This window comes from Nicotiana tabacum, chromosome 12 (assembly GCF_000715075.1).
Source record: "Nicotiana tabacum cultivar K326 chromosome 12, ASM71507v2, whole genome shotgun sequence".
NCBI classification, from domain to species: domain Eukaryota; kingdom Viridiplantae; phylum Streptophyta; class Magnoliopsida; order Solanales; family Solanaceae; genus Nicotiana; species Nicotiana tabacum.
This window is the reverse complement of record NC_134091.1, coordinates 76,295,246-76,311,311: the sequence shown is the minus strand read 5'-3', so window position 1 is coordinate 76,311,311 and position 16,066 is coordinate 76,295,246.

The window sequence follows — 16,066 nt, the reverse complement described above, 5'->3', positions numbered from 1 at the left end:
GCCTCGATTTCGGTCCCTTGCCTTTACGTTTCTTGCTCTGTTCACTTTATCGGAAATCGAGGCGTCCCACGGACTCGGTTTCACCCGTATATAGATAGTCCCCTCGTTTCTCGAAGAGTGAGTTTATGGAAACAACGAAAAATGGTACGAGCACCTCGATTCCTTCTTCAATACGCCGTGACAAAAATGACAAAGAATCTGAAACGTCTCTTCTAATGACCTCAAATGCGTGTTGGCCATCGGCAGACCGTCCCTGGACACGAAAAGGCACGAAACCTCTATAAATACCCCCCCTCCTTCATTCATGTTTTACTTTTGACCAAGCTTCTACCTTCAGGATATTACCGCCTTTTTTCATACCCCAACATTTTACCTTCATTCTTCAAGAGTTTTCAGCAAATCACAAGTTTTCATTTATCTTTTACCCAAACCAGCACATTTGATTTTCTCGGCAAGCTTTTATCCTTCATCTCCCAATCTTCCTTCTCACTTCTCCTAACATTTTTCTAGATAACAATGGCGAAGACTTCTATGACTGTTCCCCAAAAAGTTGTTACTTCTTCTTCACGGCCGACCATCAAAGTAGACGAGACGACTTCTGATGTGGTTGACCTTGAGAGGTCCGCTCCGGGCGTGGCTACCGATGAACCGGCAGCCAAGCCTCCCTTGAAAATGTTCGTCCCCGGGCGGTGTTCGATCGCGGACGACTTTAAGGTCGAAAAACCCTCATCGGTGCAAGGCCGATGCGAAGCGGTATCTAGGTACATTTGCTCCATCACCGAGGTCGTCCTTCCTGCGGTTCGTAAGGATTACGGTTCGCGGATAAGGACATAGTAATCCCCGGGCCCGATGTCAACATTACTACCCGTGTGGAGGGGTATCTTAGTGTTTACACTTACCCCTTCACACTGGGCCCGGTGGACCCGGTTATTCTGGACTTCTGTAGGAGGTATGAAGTATGCCTCGGTCAGATCCACCCATCACTGTGGAGGATCATAATCCTCCTCCGATTCTTTGTGAACAAAATCGACTCTTGCTTGTTCACCATCGACCATCTACTCCGCATGTACAGTCCCCGAATCTTCCGGGGGGGGGGGGACTGATAAAGATCGTACATCAGGCCAGCAAAGCCCCATTTTCAAGCATCGACAAGGACCAGGATCGGGGCTGACAGGGACGCTTTATCCAGGTGAGGACCGCAGACTTGATCCCTACCGAGTTCAGGCCATTCCCCGAGAAGTGGAATGTATCACGTAAGCATAACCTTCTTTTAAATGTCGATTTTATGTTTTATCTCCTTTTTTCTCATCGGTATTTGCTGTGGTGCAGCCCTTGCTCGAGTCCCAAACGCCATTCCTCGGCTTAAGGAGTGGATCGAGGGCATTTGCTCGCAGATGCCTTATTTTGAGCGCTCATGGCGCGAGCTCTCGAAGGGCCGTTGGGAGGCTCGTTCTCACGGTAAGACCTCTTTTCCGAATAAGTAACATTAGGCTCCCCTTTTAGCATCACATTCTCGTTTCCTTTCTGTTCTTTTCGCAGGCTTGTCTAAGACCATAGAGCTTAGGCCTTCAGTAGGGGATGAGGACTTGTCCGTTGATCCCTCCACCCCGGGACAGCCCCGGGCTGCTGCAGGAGAGAAGAAAAAAAGAAAGGCTCCGAGTTCCCCGAGCTTAGAGAAGAAGAAACCAAGGAGAAGATTGGCCCGCAAGACAAAGGAGAGTTCTGGCTCTCGAGCACCTGACTCAGACTTGCTTTATCGGCTCAGGGATGAGCCCGAGGAAGATGATATTCTCGTGGCCCGTAGAAAGATCTCCCCCGAAGGGTGGGTGGTTGCTGAACGAGAGATTCATGAGACTGATCTCCCTCAGATTAGGGAAGTCGATGAGGAGACCGGAGCCGAGACTTCCCGGGATGCCGGCCATGCCCCGAAGAAGACACTCGTTGTAACAGACATTTCAGGGTTTTCTTCTTATACCGAGTCTATGCTCAAAGAGGCTCGAACGACAAAGGAGCGGTCCAACGAAGGGGCTCATGGTGTGTATGATCCCCTCCGTTCCTTTTTTGAAGGTGTAGACTCAACCGCCCTGGAATACTTCTTCGGGTTTGGTGATTTGGAGGTGCCGAGGAAAGAACCATCTTTGGAGGTCGGCGGGCTGAACTTGAGCCCAAAATTAATCAACCGGTTCCCCGCCCCGAGCATGGATCCCGGCCAAAAGAGGTCAATAATCATCATCGTCCCGGAGGATGCTCGGGTTCTTTCCGCCCCCGTTGGAATAGCAAGCTACCTCTGGTGCCTGGTAACTGAAGAAGAACAGGTAAAAATGAACGAGGTGGATATGCCGTGCTTGTTTAACGAAGCACAACAGGCACTGAACCGGGTAAGGCGGCATTACACTCTTTCATCTTCGGATTTAGTTTTTGATATCTCTCATGCCTTTTCTTTTTTCCTTTATATTTTTGTAGGCCTCGGTACTTCATCATGAAAGTTTCCTCCGATACCGGGCTGAGGTTAACCAGCTCGAGGCTGAGGTCAAGGAGCTTGCTGAAAAGAGGGACATGTATAAGCTTCTCAGCGAGCAATCTGAAGAAGAAGCCAAGAGTCTTCGGGCTGAGTTGGATGCGGTTCAGAAGGAGCATGCCGACCTGGTGGAACAGGTAAATATTTTTAAAGTTAGTGATGATGAGTTAGACATGGCGACTAACGGCCAAACCCCACAGGTCCAACAGAAGGTTGACAGGATCGACTAACTCCTAGCCGAGATGGATGAGGTCAAGCCATGGCTGAAGGGTGGAAAGGAAAAATGGACCGATTGGCTTCGGAGAAAGAGACTGCCCGGGAGCAGCTGGCATCAGTGGAGGTCCTACTCCGAGTGGCGAGAGAGAAGGCCAAAGCACGGGCTCAACGAATCGAAGACCTACAGTCTCAACTGGGCTCGGCCATTGCTGAACGGGATGCGCTCGGCAAGGAGCTCGAAACAACAAAGTGTGCATCGGAAATAACAAGGGCCGATGCTGCAGAGATGGTGGCCCAGTACTGGGCTGATGCTGAGGCAGCCCAGGACTACCTGAAAGTTACTGTCGAGTACGTGAAGTGGTTGTCCCGAAGGGAGGCTCTCGAGGATTTCCCTACTCGGGGTTTCGACCTGTCGGTCGAGATCGAAGATGCAAAAAGGCTCGAGGCCAAGGCCAAGAAGCTGGCTGACCCCGAGGGTGAAGAAGGCTCTGAGGGCTCCGACGAACCCGAGGATGGAGAAGACCCCGACGGCTCCGGTGACGAGGCGGGTTCTGGTGAAGATCAGGCTTAGGTGCCTTAGGGATTTTTCTTTGTTTTTGTATTTTGTTCATTTTGTTGAGGCCGTTATCGTTGGACTTTGTAAAAGACTTTTATTGCAATGTATATAAGGCTTTTTTCCGTTTGGCGATTTTTGAGTTCGTTTCTTTTGGCTTCCCCTTTATGAATGCAAAGTTTTCAAATGCCTTGGCATGGAATAAAACGTAGAAATAAGGTCTTGTTCGGAGGTTCGAACAAGACTCGTTCTCGATGTAATTTTTTTTGAATCTTGTGGGGGGCTCGGTATGAACGGAAACTTTCCCCAAAGTGCTTGTTTAGATGTTTTTAGATTATAGTTTTGCCGAGGGTAGCCTTTGAACTGGTTTGGAATTTTTGAAGGCCTTTATGTTTCGATTACGGGCTTCGTATGTCTCCGAGCCGTTTCTAGGGTGGCCGTAGCCTTTTGAGCTCAGGAACTGCCTAATAGGCTTTGTAACTTTGGGCTTCGATACCCAAGCCGTCAGAACTTGTCTTGGACGACAGTCCCCGAGTGGGGGTGATCTCTTGGATCCGGATAGAGGCGACCCTTGGGCTCGATATCCTTAAAGAAAAATATAATAGTCTTAAGGGGCAAAATATGTGTCTGCAAGGTAGAAACTTTCTTTCATTCTTGTGCGCAATATACAAGATTGTATGTACAAGCTTCGTGTTATGGCCTGGGTGGTCTACGCGGGCACAGTTCACTTTGACCGTTTGGCCCTTACAATAAATCCTATCCACCGAGCCCAGACTGTTCAAGCACAAAGTTTCCTTCCTTGCTAGAATTATTACCCGAGGGTAATAGCCCCCAGTATTCGAGGTCGATCGTCGAGAGGGTTCGGATACTGTTGATGCGACCATCGATTCCGATTCATAATCGTTCTTTGATTCTAAGTTAGCATGATCCACTGTTGCCTCATTAAAAACCTTACCGGATAACCCATTTGGGATAAAACCGGTTCAAGGGAGAAAGAGTGCAACGCATACTTTCAGGCCTAACAACTGCATCATTCTTTGGCTGTTTCCTGCAAGTTTTAGTCCAATTCGCAATATATGTAAAGAAAAGAATGAATAGGGTTGTACCTCAGCATTAGTATCGTTTTAAGTGGGTTACGTTCCAGTTATTTGGTAAATGTTCATCGTTCCCTGCTTCGAGTTTGTATGAACCTTTATCGGTAATCTCGATAATTCGATATGGACCTTCCCAATTCGGTCCCAGCTTCCCTTCGTTGGGGTTCTGAGTGTTTAGTGTCACCTTTCTTAACACCAAGTCCCCGATATTGAAGTGTCGGAGGTTGGCTCTCCGATTTTAGTACCTTTCGATCCATTATTTTTGGACGACCAATCGGACGAGGGAGGCTTCATGCCTCTCGTCCAATAGTTCCAGGCTCGTGCTCATGGCCTCACCGTTTGACTCTTCAGTAGCATATCGGAACCTGAAACTCGGTTCTCCTACATCAATCGATATTAGCACTTCGGCGCCGTAGACAACGAGAATAGGGTGGCCCTGGTACTAGATTTTGAGGTCGTACGGTATGCCTACAGGACTTTGGGCAAAATTTCCTTCCATTTTCCTTTGGCATCAGTCAGTTTCTTCTTAAGGTTTTGGAGTATGGTCTTGTTTGTAGACTCTGCTTGCCCGTTCCCGCTAGGGTGATAGGGTGTCTATAGGATCCTTTTGATCTTATGATCCTCGAAAAATTTGCTCACCTTACTGCCGATGAACTGCTTTCCGTTGTCACATACGATCTCGGCCTGCATTTCGAACTGACATATTATGTGGTCCCAAATAAAATCAATAACTTCCTTCTCCCTGACTTTATCAAATGCCTGAGCTTCAACGCATTTAGAAAAATAGTCAGTCATAAATAATATAAATTGAGCTTTACCGGGTGCCCATGGTAGGGGGCCGGCGATGTCCATTTCCCATTTCATGAATGGCCAAGGTAACAAGACCAAATGCAGCAGCTCCCCGGGCTGGTGGATCATCGGTGCATGCCTCTAACAGTCGCCGCATTTCCGTACGAACTCCTTAGCATCTTTCTCCATATCGATCCAGTAATAGTCGACTCTGATTATTTTACGAACCAACGATTCGGCCCCTGAGTGGTTTCCACATGTGCCTTCATAAACTTCCCTCAAAACGTATTCGGTGTTTCCCAGCCCCAGACATATGGCAAGTGGGCCATCAAATGTTCTTCTGAATAGGGTGTTATCTTCGGACAGGATGAACCTGGCCGCCTTCGTGCGCAAAGCCTTTGATTATTTAGGATCCGAGGGTAGCTTCCCGGTCTTCAGGTAATCTATATACTTGTTTCTCCAGTCCCAGGTTAAGCTTGTCGAGTTTATCTCGGTGTGGCCTTCTTCCACTACCGATTTCATGAGTTGTACGACCGTTCCTGAATTGAATTCATCGTAATCAACGGACGACCCCAAGTTAGCTAGAGCATCGGCTTCGCTGTTTTGATCCCGAGGTATATGTTGCAGGGTCCGTTCCTTGAATCGATGTAGCGTTACCTGTAGTTTATCCAGGTATCTTCGCATTCGTTCCTCTTTTACTTCTAACATTTCATTGACTTAATTCACTGCAAGGAAGGAGTCACATTTAGCTTCGATCACTTCGGCCCCCAGGCTTTTGCCAATTCGAGACCTGCAATCATGGCCTCATACTTGGCCTCATTGTTAGTCAATTTCACAGTTCTAATAGATTGTCTAACTACGTTACCCGTGGGTGGCTTCAACACGATGCCAAGCCTGGACCCTTTTGTGTTCGAGGCACCATCCGTAAAGAGGGTCCAGATCCCCGAGGAAGTCCCCGAGTTCAACAACAATTCCCTTTCGACTTTGGGTATTAGGCCGGCATGAAGTCAGCCACGAAGTCTGCCAAAATTTGGGATTTGATGGCGGTTCGGGGTCAATATTTGATATCGTACCCGCTAATTTTCACGGCCCATTTGGCCAATCGTACCAAGAGCTCGAGTTTATGTGTTATGTTTCTTAACGGGTAACTAGTTATGACACATATGGGATGGCATTTAAAATACAGCTTTAACTTCCGGGAGGCACTTAGCAAAGCGAGCGCAAATTTCTCCAGGTGAGGATACCTAGTTTCGGCCTCGCCTAGAGGGAGCTAACATAATAGATAGGAAATTGCGTACCTTCCTCTTCTCGAACTAGGACTCCACTTACCGCTATCTCGGATACCGCTAAGTATAGGTACGGTGCTCGTCTGCCTTCGGAGTATGAAGCAAAGGTGAGCTCGAAAGGTACCGCTTGAGTTTTTCCAAAGCTTGTTGGCACTCCGGGGTCCATGAGAAGTTATTCTTCTTCCTCTTTAATAACGAGAAGAACCAGTGGATCTTATCGGAAGACCTTAAAATGAACCAGCCCAAGGCGGCTATGCGCCCGGTTAGCTTTTGAACGACCTTGACATTGTCCACGACGGTGATGTCTTCTATGTCCTTGATCTTGTCCGGATTGATCTCGATTCCCCGATTGGACACCATAAATTTGAGGAACTTTCCGGATCCGACCCCGAATGCACATTTCTCCGGGCTCAGCTTCATATTGTATATCTTTAGTATGTTGAAGGTTTCCTGTAAATGTACCAAATGGTCCTCTGCTCGCATAGACTTTACTAACATTTATTCAATGTAAACCTCTATCGATTTTCCTATTTGTTCTTCTAACATCCGGTTTACTAGGCTTTGGTAAGTGGCACCGGCGTGCTTTAATCCGAACAACATTACATTATAACAATAGGTGCCGTATTTAGTGATGAAGGAACTTTTTTCCTGATCGCCTAGGTCCATCCGAATTTGGTTGTACCCGGAATATGCATCGAGAAAGCTGAGGATCTCATGGCCGGCCGTCGCATCGATCATGCGATCGATGTTGGGTAGAGGAAAAGAGTCCTTAGGTCATGCCTTGTTTATGTCGTTATAGTCTACACACATTCTTAATTTATTTCCCTTTTTCGGGACCACTACTACGTTTGCTAACCAGTCTGGGTACTTAACTTCCCGAATGGAACCTATTTTAAGGAGTTTAGATACCTCGTCTTTGATGAATGCTTGCTTGACTTCGGACTGAGGCCTCCTTTTCTGTTTAACCGGGTGAAACTTCGGATCCAAGCTCAGCTTGTGAGTAGTTATTTCTGGCGGGATCCCTGTCATATCAAGATGGGACCAAGCGAAACAATTTATGTTAGCTATAAGGAATTCAATGAGTTTTTTCCTGAGCTCGGGACTTAACCTCGTGCCCAGGTATGCCTTCCGATCGGGCAGGTGCTCGATCAATATGACTTGCTCCAGCTCCTCGACCGTTGACATGGTGGCATCGGAATCGTCAGGGGCTATGGAAGACCTGGGAACTCCGTAGTCGTCATCCTCGCCCGTCCCCTGCTTTTCTGGTTCGGTCGGGGCTGGTGTCTGTGATTGCTATTTGGTTTCTTCCTTGGTGACCGAACTCGGGTTATTTGAGGTCGAGAGTGCGGATATCGGAACCTAAGTCTACCCGGTCATAACATGAATCTAGCTACGTACGGACTCTCATCACCTCGTGCATATGTAGCCCCCGCAACAAGTGGCTCATATCAAATACATCACCTAGGGGTAGTTTCCCCCTCACAGAGTTAGACAGGAGACTTACCTCGCTCTGAAGTTCCATAACCGGCTCCAACGCCACTCTAACACCTCAAACCGATGCTCGTCACTCCAAAACTAGTCAAACAATGTGCAAACCAATAAAAATATACTCTAATACTCATAATAAATCAATTCATAACAATTCTCAACTCCGCTCGAAAAGTCAATAAAGTCAACCCTCGGGCCCACGTGCCCGGATTCCGAAATTATTTGAAGATAAACTTTACTCATAATACTATGAACTCAATCGCGATCGCGAAGAGCAAGCTGCACAACTCCTCCAGACAGCCTCTAGTATAATGGCCATAACTTCTTTTTTTTACAAAACTCTATATGCCAAATGGTTTTACTTTTTATAAACTAGACACCAAGAGCTACAACTTTCATTTTTGTAGCATCTCCAAATTCCTTATAAATTACAAGATATAAGCTTCCAAAATCAGCCTTGTGCAGCAGAAATTTCTTCTTCACGAACGCGAATCTGCCTCCGCGAACGCGATTCACAGACTCTTTTCTCCCATTTTCCTCTACGCGAATGCGACCCTTTCCTTGAGAACGCGAACAAGGGCGCACGAGACCTCAAAAAACAACAACTCAACATAGCGAAATGACCCGTAGACCCTCCGAAACACACCCGAGGCCGCGTCCAATCACACCAACAAGTCTCAATACATGACACAAACCTGCTCGAGGCCTCAAATCACACCAAACAACATCAAAACTATGAATCGACGATCAAAATCTTTCTTTAAACTTTCAAACTTCGACGAACGCGTTCGATTCATACTTAAACATTCCGAAACGATGCTAAACTTTACGCACAAGTCATATATCACGATACGAACCTATTCCAAGGCTCGGAACCCCAAACGGACATCGATAACACCAAAGTCCACCTCAAACCAAACTTAGAAAATTCTAAAACTTTCAAAATGCCAACTTTCTATAATAAGCACCGAAATGCTCCCGGGCGACCCGATACTCAATCCGAACATACGCCCAAATCCAAAATCATCATACGAACCTATTGGAACCTTCAAATCCCGATTCCGAGGTCGTTTACTCAAAAGACAAACCTTAGTCAACTCTTCCAACTTAAAGCTTCCGAATTTAGAATTTTTCATCCGAATCAACTCCGAACTTTCCGACATTCAATTCTGATCACACGTACAAGTCATAATACCTGAAGTGAAGCTACTCCAGGCCTCAAACTGCCGAACGATGCGCTAGAGCTCAAAACTACCGGTCGGGTCGTTACATTCTCCACCACTTAAACATATGTCCGTCCTCGAACGTGCCAAGAACTGTTCCGGAGTTGTCCAAAATCACTGTTTAACACCTCGTGCACCTACCCGTTCCATCACAACCCATGCGAGCACATTAGCTCGAGCCAGAATGAAGATCCTCCTTATAACCTTGGCTAACATGCCTAAGAACCAAATTCCAACATCCAGAATTCTCCATGAGACTCGATTCTAACATACGAACACCGCATCAATCACTACACATTGTACCAAAATATGATCATGCACTTTTGCTGAAATCACACCATGCACCGCATAATTCGTATGCTCATAATAACATCCTCCGACAACAATAGCCGCAATTTCACGAATCTGATGCCCGCAATACGCCTCATAACACATGTAAGCCCTGTTCCAACTCTTGCAATACTGCCACGACGAAAGAGATGTGTAGAAACTCATAACCACCTGTCAAAACAATAAATCATGGGGTCTCTCCTCCTGACAAGAACCATTACCTCATTCTGAGCTTAATAGCGATATTTGCTCTTTTATATACCCTACATAACTCCGATAGCACTGATCCCAGGTCCAATAATCTCGTCTCACCCAGTACAAGCTGCTTGATCAATAAGCCACCTCAAACACCGTCTAGAATCTCATATGACGCCACCAAAGCGCCAACAACCTACAAACTCGAATGTGATACATAAGGAAAAACGAACTCTGGAAAAAGAACTACCCGGCCCGCGTAACGAATAAAATGGCCGAAGATATGCTATGAACCTTTCTCAGAGAATGAGAAACACATACACAAAATAAGTATAGGGGACCGTACTCAACATCTCACTGTTGTGGCGTGCAACCCGATCCACACATGATACCGTTGCGGCGTGCAACCCGATCCAAACATGATACCGTTACGGCGTGCAACCCGATCCAAACAACGTACTCGTGGCGGCGTGCCACCCGATCCACACATAACAATAAATAAGGACATACCCATCAAGACATAATTCTTATACCTACGGAATACCGAATATCGTCCACAAGCACGCCAAGTGCAAAAATACAACTCTGGGGAGACGGATAGCGCAACACGCCACAAACCAAAGCACAACTAAGGTGCGATAAATGACCTGCATCTCGAGAGCCATCCTGCTCATATAACACCATAAGCTACATGGTACCTCAACACATGCGCGAATAATCAAGCCGTCTCAATCCGGAACAACTCCTACAGTTGAAAACCAGAGGAATAGATCGCTTTCCAGGCATAAACTCTCACATTAACGATAGTACCATAATCTCCATGCTTGGTTTCAATCTTTTACAATCAAGTGACTAACATGTCACACTTATATAGATTTCCCTGTGGGATACTCTCCCACGACCTTTCGCACCAGGTAGCAAAGTTTGCACATCCATACCACCAACCGCTCTAATTCTGTAAAGCAAATCAAGAATCCGCAAATCAATACAACAAGCCTCTTACACAGAACGACGTTCTCAGGTGACACTAAAGAAAATGCCAGCTTACTCTGAACATCTGAATTCTCCCCTGCTCATCTGAGCTCGTGACATTCTTGTCAACACCGAACTGCAACCTTGATCCTCAACTTTCAAATTTCCATGTCGCTCACTGCACCTATCATGCCGCTACGCGAGAATATATGAATTCATCATAACCCCTGAACTACCTGTAGAATAAATACTTCATTGGCTAGAAACCTTTCACTTAGCTCATTTCAGAAGAGCTAATGCAACACGCAACTGAATTCCCAAATCGCAGAAAATACAAAACTCAAGTCACGATCTAAACCGCCATGACTCATACGAAATCCATTTACACCACAAGGCCATTTGAATCAAATACCTCCCAAATCAATCAAGTTGTGGTGGTTGTCAAGCCCGCGCGTACAACCACAAACCACATGTATAACTTCACACGCTGAAGGAACTGATCTTTGCCACAATCATACTGATTCAGCCATTACTAACCGACCCAACTTCTTCCAATTTACTCTCGACTTGCCTTAGAAATATTAATAGCTCCATTCGAAAATGTAACGAACCAAATCCACACTCATCTCGAGTGACCCGCATCACGAGACCACATCGTTTCAATACTCATGAACCATCTCATACTCTCCTTATGCGCACAATAGCATCTCCAATTGATACACCCATTCTGCAAGACCTTCCGCGAATCCGAAGCTATTTCTTCCTTTCCTCAAATACTGCACCGCATACCCGATGACAACATAGAAAATTCCAAGTCCCGTTTGTAATCCACTGTGAAAACTCGATCCTTAACCACACAACGGACCCGAAATCCTTAGGCACTGCACTTAAATTGTTGAACCCACTAGGACCGTTGTTGAGAGTCACCCACTCTTGTCACGCCCCAAAATCGTGGAGCACGACCGGCGCTCAACCGAGTGAACCCGACCGAGCAAGCCTGTTAGATTTCTTCTACCCAAACTCATTCATGAATAAAGAGAATATATATTTTCCTTAATTAAACAATAAAGTGGTTGTGTCTGCAATTACCAATTTCTTACCATAAGTTTCACCATCTTTAAAGTCTCAAATGGATAAGTAATACAACCACAACATAGCATAGTTTATCTTTTCCAGTACCAATACACAACCCACACTATATCTACGGAGCCTCTATAGATAAAGAAGAGTACAATGATAATGCCGGCAACAAGGCCCTGGCTATACCTCAACCATAATACATAAAGAACAAAAGATACATGACCCCGGGATGAAGTGGGGCTCACCAAGTCAGTTGAGAAGAAGGTGTACTTCTATCACTAATCAATGTCTCCTGCTGTGGAACCACCTGCATCCATTTAAAGATGCAGCGCCCCCGGCAAAAGGGACGTTAGTACCGTCAAATAGTACTAGTATGAAAACTAAACACCAATTTAAGAATTTAGTAATACAAGATAATTATGATGAACCAGTGTAGCAATAGAATAATATAGATAACCGTCTCAACCATAGCAAGCTTATTAAAAGCTATCAACAACATTTATAGGATTTAAGATGAGATTCTCTATAACCATCTTCACACAAAGCGGCCCCGCCGCCTTACCCGATGTATGCAGGTGGAGGTGTACGTACAATACCACAACTCTAATCAAGCGGCCCTGCCGTCTCACCTCAATGTATGCGGGTGGATGTATAACCACAGTACCAAGAACCTACACAAAGTGGCTATGCCGCCTCACCCCAATGTATGCGGGTGGAAATGCATCAACGATACCAATACCAACACAAAGCGGCTATGCCGCCTCACCCCAATGTATGCGGGTGGTGGTGCCACAACAATACCAAAACCATACACAAAGCGGTCGTACCGCCTCACCCCAATGTAAGCGGGTGGAGGTGCAGTCCCACAATATCATAATCCCTACACAAAGCGGTCATGCCGCCTCACCCCAATATATATGCGGGTGGAGGTGTGTCACAATCATAATCTCTATACCATAATCCCCACACAAAGTGGTCATGCCGCCTCACCACAATGTATGCGGGTGGAGGTGTATCACAATCGCAATCTCTACACAACTTGGCATAATAATTTTCACATAAATCACGACTAGAAATTATAACATGTGGATACGTAATTCATAGTTTGGGACACATCCTCAATTTATAATGCAATATGATAAGAGCATTTGAAATACGAATTGAACATATATCTTCATCACAAAACTTATCGGAATACTCGATTTATTATCAACATCTCGGAACTTACAAGGATAATGAGAATTCTAATTCTTAAAGAAGAGTTTACCAACATACCTCAATTGAGCTTCCTTAAACTCTAAAACGTTCCGAAATTCTTAGCAACTTCAATCTATTTTAGAAATATAACAAATTAAACCACAATTAGAAAGATGATTATAGTTCTAGCTCATTTGAGCATTTTATCAAACACTAGGTGTGCATTAAGGTTTTAAGGCCCTTTTTATGGAGGATTCCATCATCCCACAACCCAATCGTTTACCATTTTTAGCTCAACAATCTTCCTACATCCTTTGATAACACATGCATGTAAAATAACCAATCCTCTTGCCCAGAAATTATCTTGCTTATTATCCATTTCTACACAAAATTCGAAATTAAGGGTTAGGGTGTAGAACCTTACCTCTAGGATGAAGACCTAGTGAGTTTCCCTTCTTAATCTTCCACAACTTGGGCAAGAATTGAAGGACAAATATTGGAGAACACCTTCTCACTCTAGGGCACCCTCTCTCACTCTAAAATGTTAGATAATAGCTCAAAAATGACCCAAAGAGTGTATTTAATGAAATAGGGTCGGGTTTTAAAAACCTAAAAATGGAGTTCCGGAACAAGGTATGCGATCGCATAACCGATGTGCGGACCGCATATCAGTCGCATAGTTGGTTACAAAATAGCCAAAAGAACTGTCTGTGTATGCAGTCACTATGCGGTCCGCATAACTGTTATGCGGTCGCATAGTCGACCGCATAATTGCTTCCAATTGGCCCAATTAATGCCTCACTCTGCGGCCATTATGCGGTCCGCAGAGTGATTCTGCGGTCGCATAATGGACCGCAGAAATGCACTTTTCTGCCAAAAATGTTTCTTTACTTTCCGGTGCATTGTTCAACCCAAAAAGTCCGAGCCACGGCTTCTCCATCAAATATTATTTTCTTTGCAAAATTTACCGGGCTTACCACTTAAGTACTTCGAAATTTTCCGGGGTGTTACATTCTCCCACGCTTAGGATCATTCGTCCTCGAATGAGGGTAAAAATCCGTCATTAGCATCTTTTGCAACTTAGTTTGTTTTATACCACAAACTAACAGCCCCAAATTTGACTCTCCCTAAATTTCCAAAAGTTTCGCCAGAGTTTTCCTTGTAATTAGGCATATCCACCTGTCAGAGAGCCCCAGAAACACATCCTAACAGCATATACATAATCCAACAACGTAACATAATACAAAATAACACCAACTGTGACCTCACAAGAAATTATATTACCAGAACGGAACACCCTTAACACCAAATGTACAAGTCATACATATTTCATAGGAATATCCCTTAGCATTTTCATAAGGCACAACTCATAATTACATGGTTATTCAAATAAATAAGGATACTTTTTCTTCATTTCTTCTTCGGCCTCCCAAGTAGCCTCTTCAACCTGTTGGTTTAGCCATAGCACTTTCACGGATGCAATTTCTTTGTTTCTCAACTTTCGGACTTGCCGATTAATAATAGAAACTGGAATCTCTTCATAAGTCAATTCTTCATTTACCTCAATAGTCTCAACCGGAACAATGACTGTCGGGTCTCCAACTACTTTCTTTAACATAGACACATAAAACACCGGGTGTACTAATGATATCTCAGGTGGTAACTCAAGCTTGTATGCTACCTCACCGATCCTCTGAATGATTTTGTACGGTCCGACATACCTCGGACTCAATTTCCCTTTCTTACCAAATCGCATTACACCCTTCATGGGGGAAACTTTCAAAAATACCCAATCATCTTCTTTGAATTCCAAATCTCTACGACGAACATCCGAATAGGATTTCTAACGACTCTGAGCAGTCTTCAACCGCTCCTTAATGATTTTAACTTTTTCCATAGCCTAATGCACGAGGTCTGGCCCTATCAACTCTGCTTCCCCAATTTCGAACTACCCAATGGGAGATCTACATCTCCTACCATATAAAGCCTCGAACGGTGCCATTTGAATGCTAGCATGATAACTATTGTTATATGCAAATTCTATGAGTGGTAAATGATCATACCAGCTACCTTTGAAGTCTATAACACAAGCGCGCAACATATCCTCAAGCGTCTGAATAGTCCGCTCTGCCTGCCCGTCAGTCAGCGGGTGAAAAGTTATACTAAGATTCACTTGAGTACCCAAACCTTGCTGAAATTTCTTCCAAATATTAGCAGTGAATTGTTCCCCCCGATCAGAAATGATGAAAACTGGGGTGCCATGCAACCTGACTATTTCTTTGATATACAACTGAGCATACTGCTCCACTGTGTCAGTAGACTTAACCGGCAAAAAGTGTGCTGATTTCGTGAGTCGATCCACAATCACCCAAATTGAGTCAAACTTGCGCGGAGTGCACGGTAATCCTACCACAAAGTCCATATTAATCATTTCCCATTTCCACATTAGAATTTCTATGTTCTGTGCCAACCCACCAGGCCTTTGGTGTTCTGCCTTCGCTTGCTGACAGTTCGGACATCTTGCTACAAAGTCCGCCACATTCCTCTTCATATCATTCCACCAATAGACTTCCTTAAGACCATGATACATTTTTGTAGAACCTGGGTGCACAGAATACCTAGAAGTGTGAGCTTCAGTCAAAATTCTTTCACGGAGACCATCCACATTTGGAACACATAGTCGCCCTTGGTACCTTAGTGTACCATCATCCATGCCAAGAGAAAAGGCCATGGTCTTATGTTTATGAATCCCCTCTTTCAATTGCACCAACAATGGATCGTTGTATTGCTTCTCTTTAACTTCCACAACAAGCGATGATTCAGCCCTATTATGCACAATTACCCCTCCTTCACTAGAGTCCGTAAGATGAACTCCCAAACTAGCCAATCGGTGAACTTCCTTGGATAATGGCCTCTGATATGCCTCCAAGTGAGTCAAACTACCCATAGATTTCCGGCTAAGAGCATGAGCCACAACATTGGCCTTTCCTGGATGATATAGAATATCGATGTCGTAGTCCTTGAGAAACTCAAGCCATCTTCTCTGTCTCAGATTCAATACCTTCTGCTTGAAAATATATTGAAGGCTCTTATGGTATGTGAATATATCAACATGGACCCCATAT